Genomic DNA, 14,521 nt, shown 5'->3' with positions numbered 1-14,521 from the left:
AAATCCTTAACAACCCTTGAACATAATACGGGAATGGTGCAAAATCTCAATCTTTGTCAGTTAATGTGTTAATTTGTCAGCTAATTGAACTAACATTAATAAAAAAATCAACTAGTTACTTAAATTATTAAAATAAGTAAGTTTTTATTTATTTATTTTAATTAAGCTATGCGAATGTAGCTGCGAACAATAATCTGTCTATAACCGTGCACGTATCTGTTCATTGACTACACTCGACGTGGAAACTATACAGATAACGATGGCATAATAATGCGTTCGGCGTCGTTGACCTGTCACTGATATTTACATTTGGGATTACAATAGTTTCAGATTAAATAACAGTTTCAGGTTTGGCAACATATTACCAGGTTTAATAAATAAACCGCCGTCCAAGCGATATATAAAGTGTGAGAGAAACGATATTTTAGTATCGAGTCCCATCAATGGCGCACCGGACGGTAAAAGCGTAACAATTATTGTCAGATTCAATATTCTATTTGTAACGAATCGACACGAAGAAACGAGCGAAGCCGGTTGGCTTTCGTCCCAATTGTTATTTTCTCACATCTCTACAATATGCACTGGCAGTGCAAATAAATAAACTTCATAGTGCATACTAATCAATGTAGGATAACAAACAGTTAATAAAATAATTGTCAAGGATCTTACTACTCGTTTATTCATATTTTAGGTTCTAATGTATTTTTTATATGGGGATTAAATGGAAACGAACTTAGCTAATTTTAATAAGTACTAGGTATTCATATGCATATATACTAATGTAAAAATATTCCAAATCATAGCAATAAAAGATAAATCCATATAAATGTATATATTCTCAAACGGAAGGTCTCTCCTTTCGGATCACTGACGATACCGCCTAGTCGGAACTTGACCCTTAACATCGTGCACACGGTTGCTCTTTTTATCTTGTCACACTCGAATAAGTTGCTTCAAATCATACGGATCTTTTTTCAATTCCGGCTTTCACTGAATTTTTACGAGATACAAGAATTGGAGGATGTTGTGGAAGTACATCGTAGCCATAACGGGAAAAAGACAATATCTCGTCAAAGCTGACGAGAATGACCGCATCGCGTACACTTGCACGTCACATTGCCATCGTCACAGTGATAAAGATACTGTGTTGACCTTACCTTACTTACTACGAGACAAGTCATACTTTTAAAATTACTAAGATTATTAATGCATTTATAATAATCGAGCAGATATAATATAAATTATTTTAGATAAAAGTAAGCTCAGTTACGCGTAATAGATTAATGGGAAAAATCATTAATCTCATATTATAATGAAATAATGCAATAATTGGCATGAATACAACCATGTCCATCAGTCTGCTTTGTATATTTTTGGCAGTCCAGGTTCACGTTGAATTAAACGTATGCTAATGAAACTTTTTGTACGTTAGAAATCATTAATTATTAATTTGATTTAAAATTCAATTTACAACTCTTCTGTTTAACTGAATTCTGATGAAACTTCAAAACCGGGATCAATTATTATTAAACAGATTTTTAATAGATAGAACGGAGTAAATCGAGGCAGGAAAGTTTTCTCAATGATGGAATAATGCCAAAAATAAAATTGCGGCGAACAACACCGCAATAAATAGCCTATTCCAAATTCCTATATTGTTAAATAGTACTTGACATACCTTTTAAGACTGCAAATTATTAATTTACTTAATACATAAGAGTGATCATAAATATCACTACATATTTTTTTGATAGCTCAGTATTGCTTTTTCAATGTCCTATATTATTTACTTATTTATAGTGAGATATATAATATTCATTGTGCACTAAAACAAATTCAAAAATGTTTTAATGCTTCAGCTTACCGAACAAATTCATATTTCAAAAACATCCCAAACAATACAAGAACGCGAACGGTATAAACGGATTACAACCAGTCTATTGTTTCAAAAAACATTCGTAAACGGCGTGAAAATAGAAAATACGCAGGTACACAAAGCAGTTTCACAAGCTGGGAGTCTTCAAAAATTGTGTCACATAAAAATATTATGACACACTTCGTTGCGGATTAAAATAATTTAAAATCTAAAATAAAATATGTGGCGCCGGCGCCGATGCCATCTTGAATCCGGTCATACTCACTCGTCTGAATTGTTTATATTATGAAACACAATCGATATCATTTTACAGGATGGACACGTTTAAAACAAAATTTAACGAGGATCTACTTATAATTCATCGTGTGCAATTAATAATTATGCAATATCATTATCCGCAACAAAATGCAACATTTTCAAATCTACTCATTAGTTGATCGTAAACATTTAACAAATTAAACATAAAGGGCCATTGACATAAATAATTTAAGTGATCTAGTTATAAATTTTCGTTTGTCAAAATAATTATATTTAGCATTAAATAAGGCAAGTGGCCATCAACGCTACGACGAGCTACGCCTCACACAAGCCGCCGGCTTCAATTTCTAGCGGCATTGTATAGCTGCAGTAACGTGGGACAGGTTTTGTCGTGATCTCTGTAGCATTAGAACGTGAGAATGCTTCGTATCTGCACCGTTGCACATGGTAAACAGTGACAGCACATATTCCAAACATGCAGAGTCGAGTCACGTTTCAACGGGTTTCACCGCAATAGCTCCATTCATGAATGAAAGTCTATTTAGCCGGGGTGTTACGCGGTTCGCAACTATGTAGTTTGTTAGTGCGGCACCGAGTTCCCGGCTAAATCAACGAGAGCCATTTTCTGTTTGTGCGAATCTCATTTAATGCTAGAGAAATATAATTCATCAAGCGAAACTAAATCACCCGCTTTTATACCTACTCATATTTACGTCCGACAAGTCTTTCTTGAAAATATTTAAAAGAAATTATGGAAAACGCGTTTTTAATTAATGTTTATTTCTTTATAGTTTATAACTTCGTTTATACAAACTCTCAGTTTTAAGCATTTTAAGATAAATAATTAGTCTCCATTTATAGATAACTATTTTATGGTAATATAATGTAATCATTTATGGGAATGTAATCACAAATAAAAACTATGTCTTTATTGGATGTAATTACCCCCACAGTCACACTGTTATTGATTTTAAAAACTACTACTATATAAAAATAATTCTGGATTGATTCCTGACGCAATAACTCCAGAACGGACGAACCAATTTCCACGGTTTTGCATTCGTTGGAAAGGTCTCGGGCTCCGTGAGGTTTATAGCAAAGAAAAAGTGTCACTGGTGGCGAAACAGAGTTCACCCGGTTTGCTAGTAAATTTATGAAAATGACTTATTATAAGTGATTGTCAATTTACTCATCAGAAGTGGTTAACATCAATGATATACAAACAATACAGAAAGTAAATTCAATGATGCATAAAAAAGGAAGATCTTGTACGAAAATTTATTGATGGATTATGAATAACTACTACGTAGGTATTTAGTTTAACAACAAATATTGAGCTCGAGCAGTTTTAATATCTATGCACTAATTAGTCAAGGTAAAAATATCTCATAAAAGGTAATAGTCAGTTAATTTGAATATTATTATTACAGGGAGTCGCCTTGCGTTAGTTAAAATAATTAAATTAATAGCAGGAACTAATTACACTAAGACATTACTGCAAGCATAGGTAAGGTTCGCATAATATTCCTTACGTCATATCGAATTAAAAGCATAAATTTAGATCGTAATTATAATAATTTGGGTAAGTACCTACGTTAAATAAAAAACCCTTAAAATTGGGGAACCTCAAAGCGGACGGCCGCGGCGGGGTTTAAAAGGCATGAATGAAAGTTAAATAATTAGTCTTACCATGGTGTTTGTCCATCAACACTAGTTTCACCATGAAAACGATAAGCGTACCGAAACGTAGCGTGAGTTTCGCGAGCCTCGGGCCCACTAGTCATACATTATTGTGCAAGACCCGTCCGAGCTCCTATACAATTTCGTATATGGTAGCAGACGCGCACGCACGTCCCATTGGCCAGTTACCGAATCCAAACTAAACGGTCGCGAATATTTTCTTTGTACTTCACGGATCCGACACGGATTCAATCTTCACGCAAATATTTTGATAATTTTGTCCATACGTAAAGCATGTTAATGCCTTAGCAATAATTACATATTTATTGACTATTTAAAGATTTTGATAAATATATTATTCTATGGATACGACCTTAAAACATTTAATATTTTTCTTAATATTAAAAAAATACCTATTTACTTTTTTTATAACTTTTCAAAATAAATTTCATACTTTAATTATAAAACGATGTCGCGTCGCTACGCGGCTACCCGGTAACATAGAATATCTTAACTCAAGGCTACAATATTATATCCTTTAAGCCTCAAGTATTATAGACGTAAACGTCCAAAATAAAAAAGGAAGCGGAGTTTTAAATGAAAATTCGAATAACGTTCATTATTATAATCGTGCGAAAAATTTGCTCGTTAGGAAAACGTAGGGGTATCGATGATTAACGATAAGAATAGAGTTCAAGTTTTATGCAAGGTCATAATACCTCGGGTTTACAGAGCGTGCGTACATAAGAGTGTGAGTCACGCATCTGTTTTGAGCAGATAACAATTTTATATTCTCCCGTAACTGACCACCGAAAGAGCGCGTACCGAGATGAACAATAACTTGGACCGGTAAGGAAGTTTTAACAACGACGACATTTATAGCGACCTACTGACCGATGGAAATAAACAAACGAGGTATTCTGTATAAGACACATTAAACAGAAGAAATGAGTAAATACCGCATTATTAATGCAATCTCGGGTACGCGGTCGGCGGAACCAATTGTTGATTCCAATAAAAAATATTTAAAATAACTTTGAAAGGCCTTTCGCTTATCAATCACATATTACAATCATACGTCCATAATATTATTAGAATAGGCTCGTTACAGACAAATTTAAATTATAATAGAAATTAACAATAACATTGTTATTTAGAAGAGCGAAAATATTATTGAAACGTTAGTTAATTAATCAATTCCCAGCATGTCCAAAATGTATTTCCTGAATGCACTGTTAATAGTTCATTACATTTAACACAGTGTAGGTACATACATTGTATGCTGCACACAACAAATAAAAGCCAACGCAAAACTTGTTGAGATAGACATCTAATATTTTTCATTTCTCTGAGTGAGCCGCATGCTAACTGATTTAGTCATAACTAATGTTCCTGTTTTTTAAACAACTAGCTCAATTTATGCTTGTATGCAAATTTATTTTAAATATGCAATTTTAGAGGAAATTCTTAATATCGTTATGCAAACCATCTAGGTATGCATCATAATTTACGATACGTGATTATCACTGTGGGGAGCTTAATTTTGATGAAGGCAATTTAACTCGTTCGCACGAGCGGCCTTAATCAGTTTGCAGACTTTGATAGCTGATCAATCTACCACCGCGCTGACTTTCAGATATCAGATGAGATGTATTATTGAAATTTGTCCGCTAATAGAAAACTTTTATATGAGATTGCTTGCAGCTTTAAGTTTTATTTTTACGACACTTAAACTTTAATTGATACAGTAAAGAATGGATTGATATGGAGAGTACTTAATTGTTTTGAATTTATGCATAATGTATTATAAACAATTAAAAAGTTACACTTTAAAAAATTATAATCTTACCGACATTGCCGTTGCCGTTTGCCATAGAATGAGAAATCATTTTAGACATCTTGTGATAGGCCGATCGCAAAGAAATCCGGGAGTTATTTCCGTTCGAGGAACCACTCGAGGTGGTGCTCGAAGATACCGCGCTAGAAGACCCAGAAGAGTCTATCTCAGTAAAGCCCTCCGTATCGCTCGACGGAGCAGAGTCCGCACAGGCCGCCATAACCACGAAGCACCACAACACAAAACACTCAACGGGTTTAATGAAGTTAATTCCCGAACGCGACGGCGGTGAAAGCGCGTAACTTATCGCGATCGCGCAGTGAATGTACCGAGCAGAGCGAGCGTGCAAGCAAGCAGGCGGACCGGAAGCAGGGCTCGCTGTGAACGCATCAGGCGGCGTCGACGACCGTCGGGTTCCGGGTCAGAAGGCGTGCCCGGTGCATGGGGGTGCGTGCTGCACCGGGGCCGCGGGCGGCGCGGCGGGGCAGCGGGCGGGTGCGCGCGCCCCGGCCGCCCGCCCGACTGCCCATCGTACGCCCACCGCCGCCGACAACGCGCCGGGCCCGCCGCGCCGCTCGCGACACGTCTCGCGACCCGCTAGCCGCTAGCCGCCAGCCGAGACACGCGTCACCGCCACGCTCACGCTATACCTACCAGCGCACACGCAACAGACGTATGTTTTACGACTCTCGTCTAAGCCAATTTTCTGTATGTCGACGATTGCAAATTTTCTTGTGCAGAATCTGAAACAACATTTATTTCCCGCGTTGTCGTTTCTGTAATTTTGTTTTTTTTTTTGAGCAAATATTTTACATCGCACGAAATATATAAATAACTCATTCTTTTATTTCGATACTTAACTGTATATCGGCGTATTTATACCATACCAATAGAGTATGTTTTTATATTTAAATAAATACTTCGTATGTGTGTGTTTACCTTTATGTCTGATACGACAAAAATGTATAAAACTATACAACAATGTATAATTGTCGGTTTGATAAAACGAACTAAATAATAACGCAAATGAACTTATTATTAACACAGTTTATTAGAAAACCGGTTTGTAAATAGAGAAACGTATTTTTACTAACCTCATAAATTACGGAACATTGCTTAGTTCTATTTCATAATATATGTAATAATATATATGTAATAAGAAGGAATATTATATTTATTATTATCCCACTTCAGTATTATAACTCATTGAGATAATATTACTACGTATGGAGGAGACACCACGAACAAAATCTGTGCACCATTTTTTTGCTCTAACATGCTCTAACTAAGTTTTAAAAATTATTATCTAGTTAGGTACTTACCGATAAAAGTTATTCCTTTGCACTTTTCCGTATTATTTGTGCAATATCGTAACACACACGAAGGCATATTTGATGCGTTTCACTTTAAAACAAATAAAAAATGAGCGTGCAGTTACGCCATATGGCGTATGTTGAGCGGAACATAAGTGATGTAGGCGGTGTCGTCTCCATATGTAGGTATATCTCAATGTTATAACTGTAGAAATAATGTATTGTTTTCTTTCTGAGCTTTTTCGTAATCTCTATTGAATCTATTCTAATATTTATAAATACATATTACTAATAAGTACATAATAAGCAGTATCTTTATTTCACGTTTAATAGGGTTTTTTTTTGTTACATTCCATTAGTGCGAGTGTATCGATATTGCTAAGCGTAGTATTAAGCATAGTTTAAAATATAATGCGTTACATTATGTCAAATATTTTCTGGTTTACCTTCCACGTTCATACTTCGTTTAACGATTGCTCGTAAAAATTAACGTTCCAATAAACAACCGTCCATTGGTCTAACCATTGTTTACTTTATATGAAATTGATTTTAAACAGTTGACTATTTTTTTATATAAGTATTTACGCTTAAAGCTTCATCAATAAATAGTGTTTGATGTTGTATAAAATAAAAGATTTTGAAGTGAGTTTCCATTATTTTATATTTATTCCAATTACTCTGTTCTATGACAAGTAGAAACTAAATCATAAGCTGTAAGTAATTAGAGGCAATAGATATTTATATAATGACCATGATAACAAATGGGATAATGATTTCGGACGAGTCTAATGATTTAATCATTATTTAAATAAATATATAATTATAGTAGTTCCCCAAAAATAATTACTAATTTGAAACACAAATAGGTAGCTCCAATGGTAACGATAAAAAAATTACTACTTAAATCAAAACGAACACGAAATTCTGTCTTATTATCCTCTTAAACCGACGTTACATTTTTTTTTCGCTCTTAACAAGAACTCTTTAAGAAGGACTCCTTAATCTAAAACACGTTACTTATTAGAGCGTATTAATATCGATTTCATTGTCTTCTTATACTAATCCCAAATAGTACATACTCCGCACAATGCCAGTCGACATCAGCATAAATAAAGTACTTGAATATTTCTTTGTAAACGTTAAAACGGAAAGTCTGATGGCAAAGGTATTATTGCATCCAATCACCAATGTGCTATGCCTATGGCTTAAGAAGCCGTAGAACAAAAGCTGGCGCCAAAGGCTTGGACCATTATTATGGAATAAGTCCCTATTACGTCGATTGATCAGGCTCGGGGAAACAGAGCCTTTGTGGGCAGGATGAAATAGGAGTCAACTCATCTATATACCTAGCTGAGATTAATCATCCCCACAGTCTCGAAATAAGAGCCGAAAACAAACATATTTGGTATATGTGTTACTTTATGTGCCGCAATATAATAGCTGCCCAGATAATTTTGTTGCTAAACACATTTGAAATTATATACCAAGCACCAAATATTAACAACATGTTTACAACACGCTCGTATGTTATAATAAGATTAAACTAAATAGTATTTCATTTTGTAAAAGGTGTCACAGAAATTATAAGTAAGAACATTAATATTTTGTGGACTGGAACGAAACCTACTGTTAAATCACTGAATAGACGGATAAGTCGGTGTACAAATAATATTTGTAATATATTTTATTGTTTATATTATACCTACTACGTAATATTTCTGAGCTCATTTAAATTTTAGATAAGTATGCTATGTGCAAAATTATCAACGAATCAATATTTAACTAAAAACTATACAACAATATACTAATTTTATCAAAACCGCTCTCATTTTAATTAATAATAATAAATATATTACTTAATAGTTTTTTTTAATACTATTACTTTGCACTAACGAGTACTCGGGAAGCAGACAAGTTCCGAGTAAAAGTTAAAAATAGTGTGAGTATAGAGAAAAGTCTTTAACAGACTGTTGCAGTTGGTATGAAAAGCTTTCAATTTATACTTAATTACAAAGGGCAGTGGCATGAGCAGGCAGACAGGAAAAAGGCTTCAAACTTATAACAACCCTCCTTGACAACAGTGCGACACCGTGATAATTATTATTTGTACCGGCAAAAAGGTGGCGCTCATAGAAATCTAAATATCAAGACACTAGGTGACTTCCAAGCCACCAGTGCATTCGTCGCTGTTCAGTTGCTCTTGAGACATATTATGTGTGTAAACATGTTGTATTTCAGCATTTCCCATTGCGGAAATTCTTCCATAAGTTGTAATTATACTAATAAAGGAATAACATTTGACCAGTAAGTATGTTTTTTAGAAATATTGCCGTTTTTCCTTATAATTATAGAATATTTACAAGTACATATTACGAATGTCACCATAAAAATCTAAATAACAATGAATGACACAGTCGACCGTTCTTATTATCACGTTTAACACAAATATCAACCTTATTTCTATGTGTTTAGGTTCATAGTTATATCTATTGAAAATTAACGCCCTCTGTTGTAGAAAAGTTGAATTTTTTCGTATTGGAGCAAAAAGAAACAAAGCATCTCATGTACCTAGGGATGTTATTTTAAAATAAACCGTAAAATCGTGTGTCAGGAATTGTATTAAAAAGCTGAATTTAATATTTAAGTTAGTTTTCACTAAAATTAAGCTGTCCAATAAAAGGCATAGTTTACATGTGTGTACTGTATAACTGTCGGTTTAGATGTGTTGATTTTGGCGACAGTGGTTTTCATACTAATTAGGTATGACATTATAGCAATTCTAGTGTCTAGTTACATATTTAGATTTCTATGGTGGCGCTTCAACAGTTCCTGTGTATTTTCTTAGTTCCCACGAAGCTTTCTGCAGCTTCACATTAAATTACGTTGAGATTATTGTACTTTTCCGAGTGGAGTCATATTTATATTGTAATATTTGCAATGAATGATTTCAATTGAAACGTCCGTTTCACAAAGGACGATAAAAGCGTTGTCGGCTACAAAGCTGTACAAATGAAATTGAGTGTCTGTTTTCATTTTTCAAAATTAGCTCATTATGTAATGTATAATGTGAATGCGGTGCTTCAAGATTTCAACTTAATTTTAATTTGAGACAGCGGGGGATTGAGAAGCGACTATCATTAAAAGTCTAGCTAAATTAGAACAAGTTTGGTTAACTTTTATTTTGGATAGATAATTATTAGTAGATAGAGTACGTGACTGTTTATATCGAATAATCATTTAAAAAATAAAGTAACTCGGACGAAGTTGTAGCGAGGCCGAGGGTGCAAGCTGTTACATAATTATACAGAAATATTTCAACGATTAACTGTGCTTAATTTAGTTCTGTCAACGCAAGTTTATTTAAATCCATGCAAATGCAGATATGAAGTCAAACAACAGAAGCTGGATGCACTCTATTTAATAGAAGAAAGTCTACGGCGTCAGTGCGAGCTGTTTGCGAAAAACGTAAAATTCAGTTTGCTGGCGACGCAAATTGATTTAATTGAAGCAAAGTTAAAGTACGGACTAGTGCGGCGTGCGGTGAGCGGTGAGCGGTGTGCGGTGAGCGAGCGCGGCGCGTGATGGGCTTAATACAAAAAGACTTTAAACTTCATGAAATCACTGGATGCCGAATTTCAAAAGCGTTACGAGAAAATTTAATCGCACGAATGCCGAGTTCAACCGTGCTACAAAGGGAAGTTAATATTTAATTGAGCCGCGACGCGACGTATACCTAAATGCTTTTTATTTAAATGTTATCAGTTCATCATTACTGTTGTGCGTTTACTTTATCAGTGCATATTAATGTCAAATTATGATTAATGCGAAAGGTTGTGAAGACGAGTTGACGGCTACGAAATCGATAAGTCCTTCTACCACTTCAATTCGAAAACACAAAAATGTATATTATAAAAACATATATATCGATACTTAGAATAAAATCGTGGGAAAGTCAAAACTGTACATTACATATTTTTTAAAATACATGTAATACTTCGGGCGTGATCTACAATCGTTACCGAAGCTAAAAATATAGTTTTTATAATTTTTGTCTGTTTGTCCGGGCTAAACTGAAAAAGTACTGCATGAATTTATTTCAAATTTGATACAGATACAGAGATAGCTTGAGACCTGAGGAAGCACATAGGATAGGTTTTATCTCGGAAATACCACGGGAACGGAAACCATGGGGGTATTTTTTTGACTACGCGGGCGAAGCCGCTGGGGGAAAGCTATAGTTTGAAAATAAATATTTAGTTCTTAGACCAGGCGATATTGACACAAAATTTCGAGTCATTTGTAACAGGATGGCGGTTCTTCAGGGTTCTTAGTACGCGGGTAAATACGCCCCTTAGTAAATTAATTTTTCAAGTATGACAGCACTTTTTCCCCCTACTAGAAGTATGGCAAATATAATAATGGTCACATTTTATCAAATACTCTCCAAAAATGCAAATGCAATACTGGTACAAAAAGTTTGGCGAAATAAAACTTTTTTGCAGATTTTCGGCGGTATGGCGACCATTTGGAATCGTCCGAAAAGTAAGGCATGGCGATTTTCGTAAATGGCTGCACGACGATGGTTACCTGTTCAAAAGTTAGCCTGGTACAAATGGTTGAATAATTGTTTTATTTAAATCAACACATTCGCGTCGGTATGGCGGGCTGTAAGTCACACCGAAAAAGTATGGCATGACACTACCGCCTACTTCTTTTTTATGGGCTATCGGTCAATTCTAAAATTTTTGTGTTACAAATCGTTTGACTTTGGCTATTTTTCCGACGAGTTAGACTAACGCCCACGCGACTAAGCCGCCGGTACCAGCGTTCACACCATCATTTTTCTTTTTGTAATTTTTGCGTACTAAGACCCCTATAGAACCGCCATCCTGTTACAAATGACTCGAAATTTTGTGTCAATATCTCCCGGTCATGGCTACCGGCGTTTGATAAAATAATACATTATCAATTATTATCTACATCCATACTTAATATTATAAATTCGAAAGTAACTCTGTAGCTGTCTGTCTGTTACTCAATCACGCCTTAACTACTGAACCAATTTGCATGAAATTTGGTATAGAGATATTTTGATATCCGAGAAAGGACATAGGCTACTTTTTATCCCGCGAAATAGGATAGGTTATATCCCGGAAATCCCACGGGAACGGGAACTATGCGGGTTTTTTTTGACTGCGCGGGCGAAGCTGCGGGTGGAAAGCTAGTTACTAATATTCCCTTATAGCTCTACGTAGTTTAAGATTCATACACATTCGTTAAATACTTCCCCTTCAATGCCTATATCACACAATGAAAACCAGCTACTTATTTAGTACAATTCCAACTTATATTTATACCGCATTGGGAACGGTTGTATCTGTACGCCATTTTGAATTTAGATTTCCTGTGACCCCTCTAAAAGTTAGAGGCAATTAAATTGCTGATGTGAGTATTTGCAATTCCAAAGAGCTAAACCGACTGGACAATCGAAATTAAAGGAAGGAAGAGTTGGCAATTCGATTGCACTTACTTTAGTGAGAGCCACTAAAAGCATAAATTTAAGTGATGAGTACCAACACAAACATCATGCGGACGTTTGTTCATTAAAATTATCACCATTTCATTTCCAGGCTCCAGCCAGTCGACAGTTCATTAAAATTATTATTAAAATATTACAGAAATGCTACCTATATTTCATGAGCATATTATACTCGGATATATTTAAATATCAACCTCGAAATGTAGCCTGACAACTTTGTATGCAATCTCTTTGTTTATTAAAAACAATGTTTCGTGATAAGTTGTATTATTGAATAATATTAATTATTATCGAAGCCAATATAATTCCTCTAGGGAAAAGATAATAAAGCGTTCCGGTCATGTAAGTTTACTGGAGCATAATGTGAAATATATTTCAATAGATTGCCTCGTATTCAATCTAGGCCAACACCGGCTGAGCGAAACTTGGAAATTTTTATATTACTAAAGTTGATATATTTCTGTGCAAAAGTCTGAGCAGTTTGTGGGAGATTCAATTTCAATTGCTTGTAGCGACGACACGTGCGATAATGTTGCATCGTTACTATTGCGACCCGCGACGATCAGAACAACTAACAATAAGAATGATATACCTATCTGATTTGCGAAACAGGAACCAAACTATTACATTAGAACATAAATTCAATGTAACAAAACTCTTTTGTTACTTACATTGATTGTCCCTGAATGCAGAAACTTTTATAAAAGTTTTAAGAATATTCATCGAAAGACTGGTAGACTTTTATATTATTAATTTGTTATTCACTGACAAGATGCTATTTACTCGGCTATTGATTCAACTATTATATAAATGCATTCAAAGCTTAACTCGCTCGGTATACTTCACATGACTCTCCACCGACTTTATTCCTATAACACACAAGTGTAATTTATGCTAGAAACAGTTCAGGTAAAATACCTGGAACAACTATCGAGGATATTCAGTTGACATCTTCAAAGAAGCACAGTACGTCTCCAAGGTATTTCGAGAGGCAATTTCTTGAAAAATAACATGTGCCTCAGATAACAATTTCAGAAACACACTATCGTCTTATTCACTGACTACATTTTATGAAGGAAAAATATTTATGCGTTAAACAGCAAATAGCTTTGAACGTAATAACGAATTCAATGAAGTATAAAGATGTGTGTGTGTTTTTAACTACTCGTATTTGGTATTGAAGAACAAGAAATGAGAGAGTTAAAATGCAAAATGTTAAGTTATTTAATGAAAACTTTAATAATTGAAATATATTCAAATGTAAATGGTATAATATAATTTAAGCGCTTTAGATGAAGAATAATTTGAATTCCCAGCTTTGGAGCTTAAATAATTTACTCAAAGTCGAGGTTTAAAAGGAATTGTTGAGCGTAAAGCGTTGTTATCGATAAAAAGTGACTTCATTCACTTCACAGATGAATGAATCATTTCTTTATCCAGCGTTGTAAATAACCGTGCACGTTGTAAGTGTATCGCTGTGTCGGCTCACGGCTGTGTACGAGTTGATATTATGTTGTCAACGCTCGCCCTCCTGCACCCATTACGATGGCCTTAACGAAATCGCCTCGTTAAGTCGTGAATACCTAATATTACTTCTGCGATAGGGACATACGTTCTCGACGTCTCATTGATCATGATTCTGTGTTGTAGTATATTATTTTTATTTACGGTGTCAGAAAAATTTTACTGCCTAATTAGATGAGTCGCTTTACAAGTGCTATTGAGGTTTAAAACAGCTCGCAACCCGGTCCCTTCCGAGCACGAACAGTAAAAGGTACCAGAGTGAGCGTTCGCCTCAAATGGCATTACTAGATAAGAGTACGAGACTTACTGTTGTTAATTAAAATTTCGCTGATTAGATTACGGCCACGGGTAGGGTTGCCAGGCCATAAAATGCAAAGGCCGGACTGCGCACTATATAAGGCCGGACATTTTAGCCTAAAAGCCGAACATGTTTTTTTTATTGCCAAACATAATGTTTTTACAGCTGGGCTGTTGAAAAAAGTATTTATACGTGG

General features: G+C 34.9%; 1 protein-coding gene across 13 annotated transcripts in view; it reads right to left on the bottom strand.

The window, feature by feature from the left end:
• The window catches only part of trio (trio Rho guanine nucleotide exchange factor), a 110,216-nt gene that overhangs the window by 36,423 nt on the left and 59,272 nt on the right, over positions 1-14,521 (bottom strand). The window lies entirely within an intron of this gene.

Source organism: Colias eurytheme, chromosome 1 (genome assembly GCF_061535395.1).
Source record: "Colias eurytheme isolate Ceu_HAF_F1 chromosome 1, ilColEury1 Martin Lab GWU primary, whole genome shotgun sequence".
Taxonomy (NCBI): domain Eukaryota; kingdom Metazoa; phylum Arthropoda; class Insecta; order Lepidoptera; family Pieridae; genus Colias; species Colias eurytheme.
Note: the sequence above shows the minus strand (reverse complement) of the source record. Positions and strands in the feature narration are given on the sequence as shown.